We start from the raw sequence: 16,725 nt of genomic DNA on the forward strand, positions 1-16,725 counted from the left end.
GACCGGACCGGACCGAACCGGACCGGACCGAACTGAACCGAATCGAACCGGACCGGACCGGACCGAACCGGACCGAATTGAATCAAACCGAACGGAACCGGACCGGACCGGACCGAACCGAACCGGACCGGACCGGACCGGAATGGACCGGACCGGAATGGACCGAATCGAATCGAACCGAACCGAACCAAACCGGACTGAACCGGACTGAATTGAATCAAACCAAACGGAACCGGACCGGACCGAACCGAACCAAACCAAACCGGACTGGACCGGACCAGAATGGACCGAATCGAATCGAACCGAACCGGACCGAACCGGACCAAACCAGACCGAACTGGACCGAACCGGATCAAACCGAACCGAACCAGACCGAACTGAACCGAACCGGACCGGACCGAATTGAATCGAATCGAACCGAACCGGACCGAACCAGACCAGACCGAACCGGACCGGGCCAAACCGAATCGAATCGAACCAAACCAGATCAAACAGAACCGAACCAGATCGAACCGAACCGGATCGAACCGAACCGAACCGGATCGAACTGGACCAGACCGAACCGAATCGAATCGAACCGGACCGGACTGGACCGAATTGAACCGAACCGGATTGAACCGAACCGAATCGAACCAGACCGGACCGAACCGGACCAGACCGAATCGAATCGGATCGGACCGAACCGGACTGGACCGGACTGGACCGGACCGGACCGAATCAAACCGAATAGAACCGGACCGGACCGAATCAAATTGAACCGGACTGGGCCAAACCGGACCGAATCGAATTGAACCGAACCGGACCGGACCAGACCAAACCGATCCGAGCCGGACCGGACCGAACTGAACCGAACCGGACCAAACTGAACCGGACCTGACCGGACTGGACCGAATCGAACCGGACCAAACCGGACCGAACCGAACCGGATCGAACCGAACCGGATCGAACAGAACCAGACCGAACAGAACCAGACCGGACCGAACCGGACCGAACCGAACCAGACCGAATCGAACCGGACCGGACCGAACCGGACCAAACCGGACCGAACCGAACCGGACCGAACTGAACCGGACCGGACCGAACCGGACCGGATAGAATCGAACCGAACTGGACCGAACTGAACCGGACCGGACCGGACTGGACCGAATCGAACTGAACCGAACCAAATCGAATCAAATCGAATCGAATCGAATCGAATTGAACTGAATCGAATCAAATCGAACCGGACCGGACCGAACGGAACCGAGACGACTGGACCGGGCCAAACCGAATCGAATCGAATTGAACCGAACCGAACCGAATCAAACAGAATCAAATCGAACCGAACCAGACCGAACCGGATCGAACCGAACCGGACTGAATCAAATCGAACCGGACTGGGCCGAACCGGACCGATCCCATCCGTGCCCGAGGATTTGCGGGCAGCCCCTCCCGGGCCAGGTGCCCCCGCCGGTGCCCCGGGGCCGCCCCGGCTGCCGCGGACGTGGCGCGGCCCCGCCCCGCTCACCTGTGCCCAGGTGCGCTGACTCAGGCGCTCCGTTATCGCCGCCGTTATTCGGCACGGCCCGGGACGCTCCGGCCCGCACGTCCCGGGGCTGCCCGAGCAGAGTCCGGCCCGGATCAGCCGAGCCGCCGCGCGCCCGGGCGGCTTCATCAAAGCGCCTTAATGAGCAGCTAATTAATCGCGGTCATAATTAACGATCCGGAGGCTTTGAGGCGCCGCGGAGGCTCCGCGGGAACTCTGCTCGGGGCAGGGAGGGGACGGCGCTTAAATAGGGAGGGGACAGGACCGGGACAGAACCGGGACAGGGCCGGGACAGAGCCCGGGACAGGGCCGGGATAGAACCGGGACAGAGCCGGGACAGAACCGGGACAGAACCGGGACAGAGCCGGGACTGAGCCGGGACAGAACAGGGACAGTGTCCGGGACAGAGCCCGGGACTGAGCAGGGACAGAACCGGGACAGAACCGGGACAGTGCCCAGGACAGGGCCGGGACTGAGCCCGGGACAGAGCCGGGACAGAGCCGGGACAGTGCCCAGGACAGAGCCGGGACAGAGCCGGGACAGAGCCCGTGACAGAGCAAGGACAGAGCCAGGACAGAACCGGGACTGAACCCGGGACAGCGCCAGGACAGAGCCGGGACTGAGCCGGGACAGAGCCGGGACAGAACCGGGACAGAGCCGGGACAGAACCGGGACAGAACCGGGACAGAGCCCGGGACAGAGCCCGGGACAGAACCGGGACTGAGCCGGGACAGAACCGGGACTGAGCCGGGACAGAGCCCGGACAGAACCGGGACAGAACCGGGATCCGGAGCGGCGGCGGGAGCGATGCCCGGCAAAGGCAGCCCTGCCTGCGAGCTGGGTGAGTACCGAGCCCGGGGGGGGCTGGCGTCCCGGGGCAGCGGGACTGGGGAGTTTGGGGCTTTTTGGGGCACTTTGTGGCACTTTGGGGCTTTTTGGGGCACTTTGGGGCAGTATTCCAGCCCAAACCCGTCGGGATTTGGGGATTTTGGGCACTTTGGGGCACTTTGGGGCACTTTGGGGCACTTTGGGGCACTTTGGGGCACTTTGGGGCACTTTGGGGCAGTTGCCCAGCCCAAACCAGCCGAGATTTGAGGAGTTTGGGCAATTTGGGACACTTTCCTAGCCCAGACTGGATGGGATTTGGACAGTTTGGGACCATTTGGGGCAGTTTGGGGCAGATTACAACCCAAACCAGCCGGGATTTGGGGATTTTGGGACAGTTTCCCACCCCAAACCAGCCGGGATTTGGGGATTTGGGGCAGTTTGGGGCAGCTTGGGACAGTTTGGGGCAGATTCCAGCCCAAACCAGCCGGGATTTGAGAATTTTGGGACAGTTTGGGGCAGTTTCCCAGCTCTGACCAGCCGGGATTTGGGCAGTTTGGGGACTTTGGGCAGTTTCCCACCCCAAACCAGCTGGAATTGGGGGCTTGGGGCAGTTTGGCCCAGTTTGGCCCAGTTTGGGGCAGTTTGGGGCAGTTTCCCACCCCAAACCAGCCAAGATTTCGGGATTTTGGGCAGTTTCCCACCCCAAACCAGCCGGAATTTGGGGATTTTGGGCAATTTCCCACCCCAAACCAGCCGGGATTTGGGGATTTTGGGCAATTTCCCACCCCAAACCAGCCGGGATTTGGGGATTTGGGGCAGTTTCCCACCCCAAACCAGCTGGGATTTGGGGATTTTGGGCAGTTTGGGGCAGTTTGGGGCAGATCCCAGCCCAAACCGCCCGGAATTTGGGAATTTTGTGCACTTTCCCAGCTCCTGGCTGCCTGTGGGGTCAATCCCACCTGGTTCCAGGTGGGGATCGAGGTCTCCAGTTGGGTTATTCCCATTTTTAGGAATTTTTTTTGCCTCATTCCTGCTCTGTCAGGTCAGGGCTGGGGGTGATGGAGTTTCCCTCCTCCTGCATTTCTCATTTTTTCCAGGATTTGGCCATTTAGCAGCACCGTTAATAACGGCAGGAGGCTCCTGCCCATCCTGGCCCTGCAGAGACCCCAAAATCCCACCCCGGGCACCCCAAAATCCCACCCCGGGCACCCCAAAATCCCACCCTGGGCACCCCAAAATCCCACCCCGGGCACCCCAAAATCCCAGCCCGGGCACCCCTGGGCACAGAACCTTCCCCTGTGCCCATCCCGAGCCCCCCCTGGGTTTGGGGGTCTGGGGACGCTCCTGGGGCCTCATTTGGGATCAAACCCCCCCTCCAGGGGCTGCACTGGGGGACTGGGACCCCAAACTGGGACCTGAGACCCCAAACCACGACCTAGAACCCCAAACTGGGACCTGAGACCCCATACTGGGATCTCAGACCCTAAACTGGGCCTGGGGGCCCCAAACTGTGACCTGGGACCCCAAACTGGGATCTCAGACCTTAAACTGGGACCTGGGACACCAAACTGGGACCTGAGACCCCCAAATGGGATCTTAGACATTAAATTGGAACCTGGGACCCAAACTGGGACCTGAGACCCCAAACTGGGACCTAGGACCCCATACTGGGACGTGGGACCCCAAACTTGGACCTGAGACCCCAAACCGCAACCTAGGACCCCAAACTGGGACCTGGGACCTCAAATTGGGACCTGGGACCCCAAACTGGGATCTCAGACCCTAAACTGGGGCCTGAGGGCCCCAAAATGGGACCTGGGACCCCAAAATGGGACCTGGTGCCCTAAACTGCGACCTAGGACCCCAAATTGGGACCTGAGACCCCAAATTGGGATCTCAGACCCAAAACTGGGACCTGAGACCCCAAACTGGGACCTGAAACCCCAAACTGGGACCTGGGACCCCAAACTGGGATCTCAGACCCAAAACTGGGCCTGGGGGCCCCAAACTGGGGCCTGGGACCCCAAATTGGGACCTGAGACCTCAAACTGGGACTTGGGAGCCCAGATTGGGAGCTGGGACCCCAAACTGGGACGTGGGACCCCAAAATGGGACCTGAGACCCCAAACTGGGACGTGGGACCCCAAACTGGGATCTCAGACCCTTAACTGGGGCCTGGGGGCCCCAAACTGGGACCTGGGACCCCAAACTGGGACCTGGTGCCCTAAACCGTGACCTAGAACCCCAAACTGGGACCTGAGACCCCAAACAGGGATCTCAGACCCTAAACTGGGACCTGGGACTCCAGACTGGGATCTCAGACCCCAAACTGGACCTGATGCCCCAAACTGGGACCTGAGACCTCAAATTGGGACCTGGGACCCCAAATTGGGATCTCAGACCCTAAACTGGGGCCTAGGGGCCCCAAATTGGGACGTGGGACCCCAAACTGGGATCTCAGACCCCAAATTGGGACCTGATGCCCTAAACCGCCACCTAGGACCCCAAACTGGGACCTGGGACCCCAAACTGGGATCTCTGACCCCAAACTGGGACCCCGCTGCCGTTCTGGGGCCACCCGGGGGCTCAGCCCCCCCCCAGGATCCCCATTCGGGCTCAGGCCCCACCCCGGGGTCCCGGTGCCTCCCCCGGTGCCGCCCCCGGTGCCGCCCCCGGTCCCTCCCCCGGTGCCTCCCCCGGTTCCTCCCCCGGTCCCTCCCCGGTCCCTCCCCCGGTTCCTCCCCCGGTCCCTCCCCCGGTCCCTCCCCCGGTCCCTCCCCCGGTCCTCCCCCGGTCCCTCCCCGTGACGCGCTCTCTGCGCCGGTCGCGGCTCGGGCCGGGCATGCGGCGGCGGCGGCGGGGCCGGGGGCGGCCGGGGCCGGTGAGCGATTGGGGGGGATCCTCGGGGAACGGTGCCGGGGGGGCTCCGGTCCCGGGGGTACCGGGGGGTTTACGGGGGGCTCCGGTACCGGGGGTCCCCTGGATGTGCTGCGGGGGGCTCCGGTCCCGGGGGTACCGGGGGGCTCCGGTCCCGGGGGTCCCGGGGGGCTCCGGTAACGGGGGTACCGAGGGGTTTGCGGGGGGCTCCGATACCGGGGGTACCGCGGGTTTGCGGGGGGCTCCGGTGCCGGGGGTCCCGGGGGGCTCCGGTGCCGGGGGTGCCCGGGGGTCCCCTGGAGGTGCTCCGGGACCCCTGGGTGGGGGTGGGGAGGGGGTCCCGGAGCCGCTGCCCATCCCCCCCCCGGTACTGCCCGCGGGGGTTCGGGATCCCCCGGTGCCCTTGGGGTGTCCCGGAGGTCCCCGCCGGCGGTGGCGCCACCGGGTCCGCCACCGCCGGGGTTTGGGGATCCCCCAGGCTCGTCCCTCGGGCTGGGGGTGCCGGGGGTCTGCCCAGGATGGGGTCCCCGTGTCCCCGGTGCCAGCTCCGGTTCGGTCCCCGGGCTCAGCTCCGGTTCGGTCCCGGTGCCAGCTCCGGTTCCGTCCCGGTGCCAGCTCCGGTTCCGCCCCGGGCTCAGCTCCGGTTCCGTCCCCGGTGCCAGCTCCGGTTCGGTCCCCGGTGTCCGCTCCGGTTCCGTCCCCGGTGTCCGCTCCGGTTCCGTCCCCGGTGTCCGCTCCGGTTCGGTCCCGGTGCCAGCTCCGGTTCGGTCCCGGTGCCAGCTCCGGTTCCGTCCCCGGGCTCAGCTCCGGTTTGGTCCCGGTGCCAGCTCCGGTTCCGTTCCGGTGTCCGCTCCCGTTCCGTCCCCAGGCTCAGCTCCCGTTCCGTCCCCAGGCTCAGCTCCCGTTCCGTCCCCGGTGCCCGCTCCGGTTCCGTCCCCGGGCTCAGCTCCGGTTCCGTCCCCGGTGCCCGCTCCGGTTCCGTCCCGGTGCCAGCTCCCGTTCCGTCCCTGGTGTCCGCTCCGGTTCCGTCCCCGGGCTCAGCTCCGGTTCGGTCCCGGGCTCAGCTCCGGTTCGGTCCCGGGCTCAGCTCCGGTTCGGTCCCGGGCTCAGCTCCCGTTCCGTCCCCGGTGTCCGCTCCGGTTCCGTCACCGGGCTCAGCTCCGGTTCCGTCCCCGGTGCCAGCTCCGGTTCGGTCCCGGTGCCCGCTCCGGTTCCGTCCCCGGTGCCCGCTCCGGTTCCGTCCCCGGTGCCCGCTCCCGTTCCGCCCCGGTGCCAGCTCCGGTTCCGTCCCGGTGCGGAGGATGAGCCCGCCGGTCCCGGAGTCCCGGTGTCCCCGGGGCTGTCGCTGTCCCCGGGCGGGCTCCGGTCCCTGGCGGTGCCGGTAACGGGAGCGGCGGGAGGCGCTGCCGAGGGCGCGGTAACGATAACGGCGCCGCGGCTTTGTGGGTTCGGTTCCGCCCGGGCGATGGAAACTCAGGTGTGCGTCACCTGCCCGGCCCGCGCGGGGAGGAGCGGCCGAATCGGGGGCTGGACCGGGAATTTGGGGGCTGGAGCCGGAATTTGGGGGCTGGACCATGAATTTGGGGGGCTGGAGCCAGAATTTGGGGGGCTGGAGCCCGAATGTGGGGGGCTGGAGCCAGAATTTGGGGGGCTGGAGCCGGAATTTGGGGGGTTGGAGCCGGAATTTGGGGCTGGAGCCGGAATTTGTGGGGCTGGAGTCTGAATTTGGGGGGCTGGAGTCTGAATTTGGGGGGCTGGAGCCGGAATTTGGGGGCTGGACCGTGAATTTGGGGGGCTGGAGCCGGAATTTGGGGGGCTGGAGCCGGAATTTGGGGGCTGGAGCCGGAATTTGGGGGGCTGGAGCCGGAATTTGGGGGGCTGGAGCCGGAATTTGGGGGGCTGGAGTCTGAATTTGGGGGCTGGAGCCGGAATTTGGGGGCTGGAGCCCGAATTTGGGGGGCTGGAGCCGGAATTTGGGGGGCTGGAGCCGGAATTTGGGGGGCTGGAGTCTGAATCTGGGGGGCTGGAGCCTGAATCTGGGGGCTCCTAAATCCTGGAGCTGGCTTTTAAATCTGGGGGGGTGGCTCCTAAATCTGGGGCAGACCCTAAATCTGGGGGCTGGACCCTAAATGAAGGGGCTAGGCCCTAAATCTGGGGGCTGGACCCTAAATGAAGGGGCTAGGCCCTAAATCTGGGGGCTGGACCCTAAATGCAGGGGCTGGACCCTAAGTCCAGGGCCTGGCTCCTGAGTCTGGGGGCTGAGCCCTAAATATTTTGGGGCTGAGCCGGCCGGGAGTGGAGCTGCTCCTCCCTGCGGCTGTTGTTGGTTTCGGGGTGTGGAGTAACCGGGGCACCCCGGGGTGAGAGCAGGGCACGGGGCACCCCGGGGTGAGAGCAGGGCACCGGGCACCCCGGGGTGAGAGCAGGGCATGGGGCACCCCGGGGTGAGAGCCGGGCACGGGGCACCCCGGGGTGAGAGCAGGGCACGGGGCACCCCGGGGTGAGAGCAGGGCATGGGGCACCCCGGGGTGAGAGCCGGGCACGGGGCACCCCGGGGTGAGAGCTGGGCACGGGGCACCCCGGGGTGAGAGCAGGGCACGGGGCACCCCGGGGTGAGAGCAGGGCACGGGGCACCCCGGGGTGAGAGCCGGGCACCGGGGTACCCCGGGGCGAGCGGGGCAGGCTCGGTGCCCTCTGTGCCCCCTGTGCCCTGCAGGGGCAGATCCCAGCTCGGTGCCCTCTGTGCCCTCTGTGCCCGGGGCAGATCCCAGCTCGGTGCCCCCTGTGCCCGGGGCAGATCCCAGCTCGGTGCCCCCCGTGCCCGGGGCAGATCCCAGCTCGGTGCCCCCTGTGCCCGGGGCAGATCCCAGCTCGGTGCCCTGCAGGGGCAGATCCCAGCTCGGTGCCCTCTGTGCCCGGGGCAGATCCCAGCTCGGTGCCCTCTGTGCCCGGGGCAGATCCCAGCTCGGTGCCCCCCGTGCCCTGCAGGGGCAGATCCCAGCTCGGTGCCCCCCGTGCCCGGGGCAGATCCCAGCTCGGTGCCCCCCCGTGCCCTGCAGGGGCAGATCCCAGCTCGGTGCCCTGCAGGGGCAGATCCCAGCTCGGTGCCCCCCGTGCCCAGGGCAGATCCCAGCTCGGTGCCCCCTGTGCCCGGGGCAGATCCCAGCTCGGTGCCCTGCAGGGGCAGATCCCAGCTCGGTGCCCTCTGTGCCCGGGGCAGATCCCAGCTCGGTGCCCTCTGTGCCCGGGGCAGATCCCAGCTCGGTGCCCTGCAGGGGCAGATCCCAGCTCGGTGCCCTGCAGGGGCAGATCCCAGCTCGGTGCCCTCTGTGCCCGGGGCAGATCCCAGCTCGGTGCCCTCTGTGCCCGGGGCAGATCCCAGCTCGGTGCCCCCCGTGCCCGGGGCAGATCCCAGCTCGGTGCCCCTGCAGGGGCAGATCCCAGCTCGGTGCCCCCCGTGCCCAGGGCAGATCCCAGCTCGGTGCCCCCGTGCCCGGGGCAGATCCCAGCCCCGCAGTGTGGGGTGGGGGCAGGGCCCGAGCTGGTCCGACCTGCCCGGGGTGGGGGTGGGGGTGGGGCCGTGTCCAGGTGAGGCAGGGGCAGAGCCCAGGTCAGCCCTGCCTCCGTCTGCTGGGCAGGAGGGGACAGGGAGGGAGGGAGGGAGGGAGCCCACGGGGGGGATCCCACAGGGGTGGGATCCCACAGGGATGGATCCTATAAGGATGGATCCTACAGGGGTGGATCCTGCAGGGATGGTATCCCACAGGGATAGATCCTGCAGGGATGGGATCCTATAAGGATGGATCCCACAGGGATGGGATCCCACAGGGATGGGATCCTATAAGGATGGATCCCACAGGGATGATCCCACAGGGATAGATCCTGTAGGGATGGGATCCTATAAGGATGGATCCCACAGGGATGGATCCTGTAGGGATGGGATCCTATAAGGATGGATCCCACAGGGATGGATCCTACAGGGATGGGATCCCACAGGGATGGATCCTGTAGGGATGGGATCCTATAAGGATGGATCCCACAGAGATGGGGTCCCACAGGAGTGATCCTGCAGGGATGGACCCCATAGGGATGGGATCCCACAGGGATGGATCCCAAGGGGATGGGATCCCAAGGGGATGGGATCCTATAAGGATGGATCCCACAGGGATGGGATCCTATAAGGATGGATCCTGCAGGGATGGGATCCTACAGGGGTGGATCCTGCAGGGATGGTATCCCACAGGGATGGATCCTGCAGGGATGGGATCCTATAAGGATGGATCCCACAGGGATGATCCCACAGGGATAGATCCTGTAGGGATGGGATCCTATAAAGATGGATCCCACAGGGATGGATCCTGTAGGGATGGGATCCTATAAGGATGGATCCCACAGGGATGGATCCTGTAGGGATGGGATCCTATAAGGATGGATCCCACAGGGATGGGGTCCCACAGGGGTGATCCTGCAGGGATGAGATCCTATAAGGATGAATCCCACAGGGATGATCCTACAGGGATGGATCCTGCAGGGATGGGATCCTATAAGGATGTATCCCATAGGGATGATCCCACAAGGATGGATCCCACAGGGATGATCCCACAGAGCTGGAGTCCACAGGGTTGATCCTACAGGGATGAATTCCTCAGGCATGGCATTCTGCAAGGATGGATCCCACAGGGGTGATCCCACAGGGATGGACCCCATAGGGATGGGATCCCACAGGGATGGATCCATCCTATAGGATGGATCCCACTGAGATGGAGTCCACAGGGTTGATCCTACAGGGATTAATTCCTCAGGGATGGATCCTGCAAGGATGGATCCCACAGGGGTGATCCCACAGGGATGGGATCCTGCAGGGTAGGGATCCTGCAGGGATGGATCCCGCTGGGGTGTTCCCACAGGGATGGACCCCATAGGGATGGGATCCCGCAGGGCTGATCCCCAGGGTGACCCCCGTGCTGTCCCCAGGGTCACCCCCAGGGCTGTGTGGGAGGGTCAGGGCTGAAATCGGGGCAGGGGTTGGGAAACTCTGGGGTCCCGGTTGGGAAATCTCTGGGGTCCCGGTTGGGAAATCTCTGGGGTCCCGGTTGGGAAATCTCTGGGATCCTGGTTGGGAAATCTCTGGGGTCCCGGTTGGGAAATCTCTGGGGTCCCGGTTGGGAAATCTCTGGGGTCCCGGTTGGGAAATCTCTGGGGTCCCGGTTGGGAAATCTCTCGGATCCCGGGCCGACATTCCAGAGCAGCGGCCACGCCCAGCTCACCTGGGGCCGCGGGGCCACCTGGGCTCTGCCCGGGCTCCCGGTGCGAGGTCACCTGGGAGGGCTGGCCCGGCTCAGGGAGCGGGGGAGGGCTCCCAGTAAGGGCTCCCAGTGCCACCAGTCAGGGCTCCCAGTGCCACCAGTCAGGGCTCCCAGTGCCCCCAGTCAGGGGCTCCCAGTGCCACCAGTGAGGGCTCCCAGTGCCACCAGTGAGAGCTCCCAGTGCCACCAGTCAGGGCTCCCAGTGCCACCAGTCAGGGCTCCCAGTGCCCCCAGTCAGGGCTCCCAGTGAGGGCTCCCAGTGCCCCCAGTGAGGGCTCCCAGTGCCCCCAGTCAGGGCTCCCAGTGCCCCCAGTCAGGGCTCCCAGTGAGGGCTCCCAGTGCCCCCAGTCAGGGCTCCCAGTGCCACCAGTGAGAGCTCCTAGTGCCACCAGTAAGAGCTCCCAGTCAGGGGCTCCCAGTGCCCCCAGTCAGGGCTCCCAGTGCCCCCAGTCAGGGCTCCCAGTCAGGGCTCCCAGTGCCACCAGTCAGGGCTCCCAGTGCCACCAGTGAGAGCTCCCAGTGCCACCAGTGAGGAGCTCCCAGTGCCCCCAGTCAGAGCTCCCAGTGCCCCCAGTAAGAGCTCCCAGTCAGAGCTCCCAGTGCCACCAGTGAGAGCTCCCAGTAAGGGCTCCCAGTGCCACCAGTGAGAGCTCCCAGTGCCCCCAGTGAGAGCTCCCAGTGAGGGCTCCCAGTGCCACCAGTGAGAGCTCCCAGTGCCCCCAGTGAGAGCTCCCAGTGAGGGCTCCCAATGCCACCAGTCAGGGCTCCCAGTGCCCCCAGTCAGGGCTCCCAGTGTCACCAGTCAGGGCTCCCCATGTCACCAGTCAGGGGCTCCCAGTGCCACCAGTCAGGGCTCCCAGTGCCACCAGTGAGAGCCACCAGTCAGGGCTCCCAGTGCCACCAGTCAGGGCTCCCAGTGCCACCAGTCAGGGGCTCCCAGTGCCCCCAGTCAGAGCTCCCAGTGCCCCCAGTGCAGGCTGGCTGTGCAGGGAGCACAGCGAGCCCCCAGCCCCAGAGCAGCCCTGAGGATCCCTCAGGGTCCTGCAGGAACCAGCCCTGCTGAAAGCCCACATCAAAGGCCCAGCTCAATGGCAGGAACTGCTCCCAGCACGGGGCCAGGCTGGCCTGGGGAGCAGGAGCTGGAGCAGGATGAGCCCAGGGAGGAACAGGAGCAGGATGAGGATGAGGATGAGCCCAGGGAGGAGCAGGATGAGCCCAGGGCTCTTGGATGGAGCAGGAGCAGGATGAGGATGAGGATGAGCCCAGGGAGGAGCAGAAGCAGGAGCAGGATGAGCCCAGGGAGGAGCAGAAGCAGGAGCAGGATGAGGATGAGGATGAGGATGAGCCCAGGCTCTTGGAAGGAGCAGGAGCAGGATGAGGATGAGAATGAGCCCAGGGAGGAGCAGGATGAACCCTGGGCTCTTGGATGGAGCAGGAGCTGGAGCAGGAGCTGGAGCAGGAGCAGGATGAGCCCAGGGTGAGCAGGAGCAGGATGAGGATGAGGATGAGCCCAGGGTGAGCAGGAGCAGGATGAGGATGAGCCCAGGGTGAGGAGGAACAGGATGAGCTCAGGGCTGTGGAAGAAGCAGAAGCAGGAGCAGGATGAGGATGAGGATGAGGATGAGCCCAGGGAGGAGCAGGATGAGCCCCAGGCTCTTGGATGGAGCTGGAGCAGGAGCAGGATGAGGATGAGCGCAGGGAGGAGCAGGAGCAGGATGAGGATGAGCCCAGGGAGAAGCAGGATGAACCCCGGGCTCTTGGATGGAGCAGGAGCTGGAGCAGGAGCAGGATGAGCCCAGGATGAGGATGAGGATGAGGATGAGGATGAGCCCAGGGAGGAGCAGGAGCAGGATGAGGATGAGCCCAGGGAGGAGCAGGATGAGCCCAGGGCAGTGGAAGGAACAGGAGCAGGATGAGCCCAGGCTGGGGGGAACAGGATGAGCCCAGGCTAGGGAGAAGCAGGAGCAGGATGAGCCCCAGGCTCTTGGAAGGAGCAGGAGCAGGATGAGGATGAGCCCAGGGAGGAGCAGGATGAGCCCCGGGCTCTTGAAAGGAGCTGGAGCAGGATGAGGATGAGCCCAGGGTGAGGCCCAGGGCTGTGGAAGGAGCAGGATGAGGAGGACCAGGAGCAGGATAAGCCCAGGGTCAGGAGGAGCAGGAGCAGGATGAGCCCAGGGTCGGGAGCAGGATGAGGATGAGGAGGAGCCCTGGGCTGTGGAAGGAGCAGGAGCAGGAGCTGGATGAGCCCCGGGCTGTGGAAGGAGCAGGATGAGGATGAGCCCAGGATGAATACATGGTCATGAGGAGCAGGGTGAGCTCAGGGTGGTGAGGAGCAGGATGAAGATGAGGAGGGGCCCCGGGCTGTGGAAGGAGCAGGAGCAGGAGCTGGATGAGCCCAGGGTCAGGAGGAGCAGGATGAGGATGAGGATGAGCCCAGGGCTGTGGAAGGAGCAGGATGAGGATGAGGATGAGCCCAGGGTCATGAGCAGGATGAGCCCAGGAGGAGCCCCGGGCTGTGGAAGGAGCAGGATGAGGATGAGGATGAGCGCAGGGTGGTGAGGAGCAGGATGAGCCCCAGGCTCTTGGAAGGAGCAGGAACCAGGATGAGCCCAGGGTGAGGAAGAGCAGGATGAGGATAAGCCCAGGATGAGCCCAGGGCTGTGGAAGGAGCAGGATGAGGATGAGGAGGAGCCCCGGGTGGTGAGGAGCAGGATGAGGATGAGGATGAGCCCAGGGTCATGAGCAGGATGAGCCCAGGAGGAGCCCCGGGCTGTGGCAGGACTCGTGGCACAGCCGGGTGGGGGCAGGACAAGGAGCCCTTTGTTCCCTGCGGGCTGCACACGTGGGGACAGCGGGACAGCAGCCGGGACTGGGGGGGGGCACGGGGACATCGGGGGGCACGGGGACCTGGGGGGGGGCACAGGGACATCGGGGGGCACAGGGACATCGGGGGGCACAGGGACCTGGGGGGGCACGGGGACATCGGGGGGGCACGGGGACCTCGGGGGGGGGCACAGGGACATCGGGGGGGCACGGGGACATCGGGGGGCACGGGGACATCGGGGGGGGGGCACAGGGACATCGGGGGGGGGGGCACGGGGACATCGGGGGGGGGGCACAGGGACATCGGGGGGGCACGGGGACCTGGGGGGGGCACAGGGAGCTGGGGGGGGCACAGGGACATCGGGGGGCACGGGGACATCGGGGGGCACAGGGATCTCGGGGTGCCCTGCCAGGACTTGTGAGGACAGGGACATCGGGGGGGGGCACGGGGACCTGGGGGGGCACAGGGACATCGGGGGGCACAGGGACCTGGGGGGGCACAGGGAGCTGGGGGGGCACGGGGATCTCGGGGTGCCCTGCCCGGACTGGGGGGCACAGGGATCTCAGGGGGGCACAGGGATCTCAGGAGGGGCTGGGAGGGGTCTGGGGGGGCTCAGGAGGGATCCTGGCTCTCCACACCTGCCCAACAGGGGAGCAGCCAGGTCAGGCCCTGCAAAAAAAAAAAAAAAAAAAAAAAAAAAAAAAGCCTTTTTGGGGCTCCTCATCACCATCATGGCCCTGACCTTGGGGTATGGGGAACCCCCGAGGGATCCAGGCTGGGGAGGGGGGTGGGGAGGGGCTGAGGGGGCTGGGGAGGGGCTGAGGGGGCTGGGGAAGGGCTGAGGGGGCTGGGGAGGGGCTGGGGGGGTGGGGAAGGGCTGAGCCTGAGCAGAGGAGGCTCAGGGGGTCCCTGTGGCTGCCCACAGCGGGAGGGGACAGCCAGGCGGGGTCAGGCTCCGCTCCCAGGGGACAGGATGGAACAGAAATTCCAACCCTGGGCAGGTTGGGGTTGGAATTTAGGGAGAATTCCCTGATTTCCAAGGGTGGAATGGCCACAGTGCCCAACAGGAGGGGACACAGCCAGGTGGGGTCAGGCTCTGCTGCCAGGTGAGAGGGGGAGACAAAAATTCTCCCAGGGCAGGTTGAGCTTGGACTACAGGGTTGGATTTTAGGGTTGGATTTGAGGCAGAGTTTGGATCTTAGGGCTGGATTTCAGGCTGAGGTTGGATTTTAGGGCTAGATTTCAGGTGGAGGTTGGATTTGAGGGTTGGATTTGAGGCTAAGGTTGGATTTGAGGTTGAGGTTGGATTTTAGGGTTGGATTTCAGGCTGAGTTTGGATTTTAGGATTGGGTTTGAGGCTGAGGTTGGATTTGAAACCGAGGTTGGATCTTAGGGCTGGATTTGAAGCTGGGGTTGGATTTTAGGGCTGGATTCGAGGCTGAGTTTGGATTTTAGGGCTGGATTTGAGGCTGGGGTTGGATTTTAGAGCTGGATTTCAGGTGGAGGTTGGATTTGAGGCTGGGGTTGGGTTTTAGGGTTGGATTTTAGGTTGAGGTTGGATTTTAGGGCTGGATTTGAGGCTGGGGTTGGACTTTAGGGCTGGATTTCAGGCTGAGGTTGGATTCAAGGCAGAGTTTGGATCTCAGGGCTGGATTCGAGGCAGAGTTTGGATTTTAGGGCTGGATTTGGGGCAGAGGTTGGATCTCAGGGCTGGATTTGGGGCAGGGTTTGGATCTCAGGGCTGGATTTGGGGCAGGGTTTGGATTTGGGGCAGGGTTTGGATCTCAGGGTTGGATCTCAGGGTTGGATTTGGGGCAGGGTTTGGATCTCAGGGTTGGATCTCAGGGTTGGATCTCAGGGCTGGATTTGGGGCAGAGTTTGGATCTCAGGGCTGGATTTGGGGCAGGGTTTGGGGCAGGGTTTGGATTTGGGGCAGGATTTGGATCTCAGGGCTGGATTTGGGGCTGGATTTTGGGCAGGGTTTGGATCTCTGGGCTGGATTTGGGGCTGGATTTGGGGCAGGGTCCCCTCCTGGCCCAGCTGCCCTGGCTGAGCTGGGGCCGTTGGGGGCTGGGGCTGCCCCCACCCCCACCCCTCCCCCACCCCTCCCCTCCCCCACAGCTGCTGGGGCAGATAAAGGGGCCCCTCCTGCCCCTCCCAGCCTGGGGCAGATACTGAGCTGCTCCACAACGAACATTTCCCCAAAATCTCCCTCCTGGGAGCACCCTGGGGTGCAGCTCTGCTGGGGTAAGGGCTGGGACCCTCCTGGGTCGCTTTTTTGGAGAGAAATTGGCTTTTTGGGAGACTTTAATGGGTTTTTCTGGGGTATTTTGGGTGTTTTTTAGGTTGGTTTTTTTTGTGTGTGTGTGGTTATTTTATTTTTTTTGGTTGGTTGGGTTTTGGGGTTTTTTTTGTTTTGTTTTGTTTTATTTTTCCTTAGGGTTTTGGGGTGGGGTTTTTTTGGTTATTTTTTATTTTTTATTTTTTTTATTCTTGGGGTTTTTTTTTTAAATGGAAGCTGTGAGGTTTGGTGCTCAGAAAAGAAGGAAAAACACGTGTGAGTGATGGGAGCTGGGGTTCAGCTCAGCCCAGTCCCTGCCTGGTGATTTCCTGGTGCATCCTCCCTGCATTCCCCTGCTCTGTGGAAATCTCCCTCTCGGATCTGATGGGATTTGGCAGGATTTGGTGGTTTTTTGGTGTTTTTTGGTGTTTTTTGGTGGTTTTTGGTGGGTTTTGGTGGTTTTTGGTGGTTTTTTGTGTTTGTTTTGTGTTTGTGGGTGTTTGTTGGTGGGTTTTGGTGGGTTTTTTTGGTGTTTTGGGGGATTTTTTTGGTGTTTTGGGGGGTTTTTTTGGTGGTTTTTTTGGTGGATTTTTGGGGTTTTTTTTGGTGGTTTTGGGGGTTTTTTGGTGGTTTTTTTGGTGGGTTTTTGGTGTTTTTTTGGTGGGTTTTGGTGGTTTTTTTGTGGTGTTTGTTGGTGGTTTGTTGATGGTTTGTTGGTGGGTTTTTTTGGTGGGTTTTGGTGGTTTTTTGGTGGGTTTTGGTGGTTTTTTTGGTGGTTTTTTGGTGGTTTTGTTGGTGCTTTGTTGGTGTTTTTTGTGGGTTTTTGTGGGGTTTTGGTGGTGTTTTTTGGTGGTGTTTTTTGGTGTTGGTTGGTGTTTGTTGGGGGGGGTTTTTTGTGGGTTTTGATGGGTTTTGGGTGTTTTGTTGGTGGTTTTGTTGGTGCTTTGTTGGTGGTTTTTTGGTGGTTTTTTGTGGGGTTTTGGTGGGTTTTTTGTGTTTGTTGATGGTTTTTTTGGTGGTTTTTTGGTGGTTTTTTGGTGGTTTTTTGTGGGGTTTTGGTGGGGGTTTTTTTTTGGTGTTTTTT

Source organism: Fringilla coelebs (assembly GCF_963513975.1).
Source record: "Fringilla coelebs genome assembly, chromosome: 30".
NCBI classification, from domain to species: Eukaryota; Metazoa; Chordata; class Aves; order Passeriformes; family Fringillidae; genus Fringilla; species Fringilla coelebs.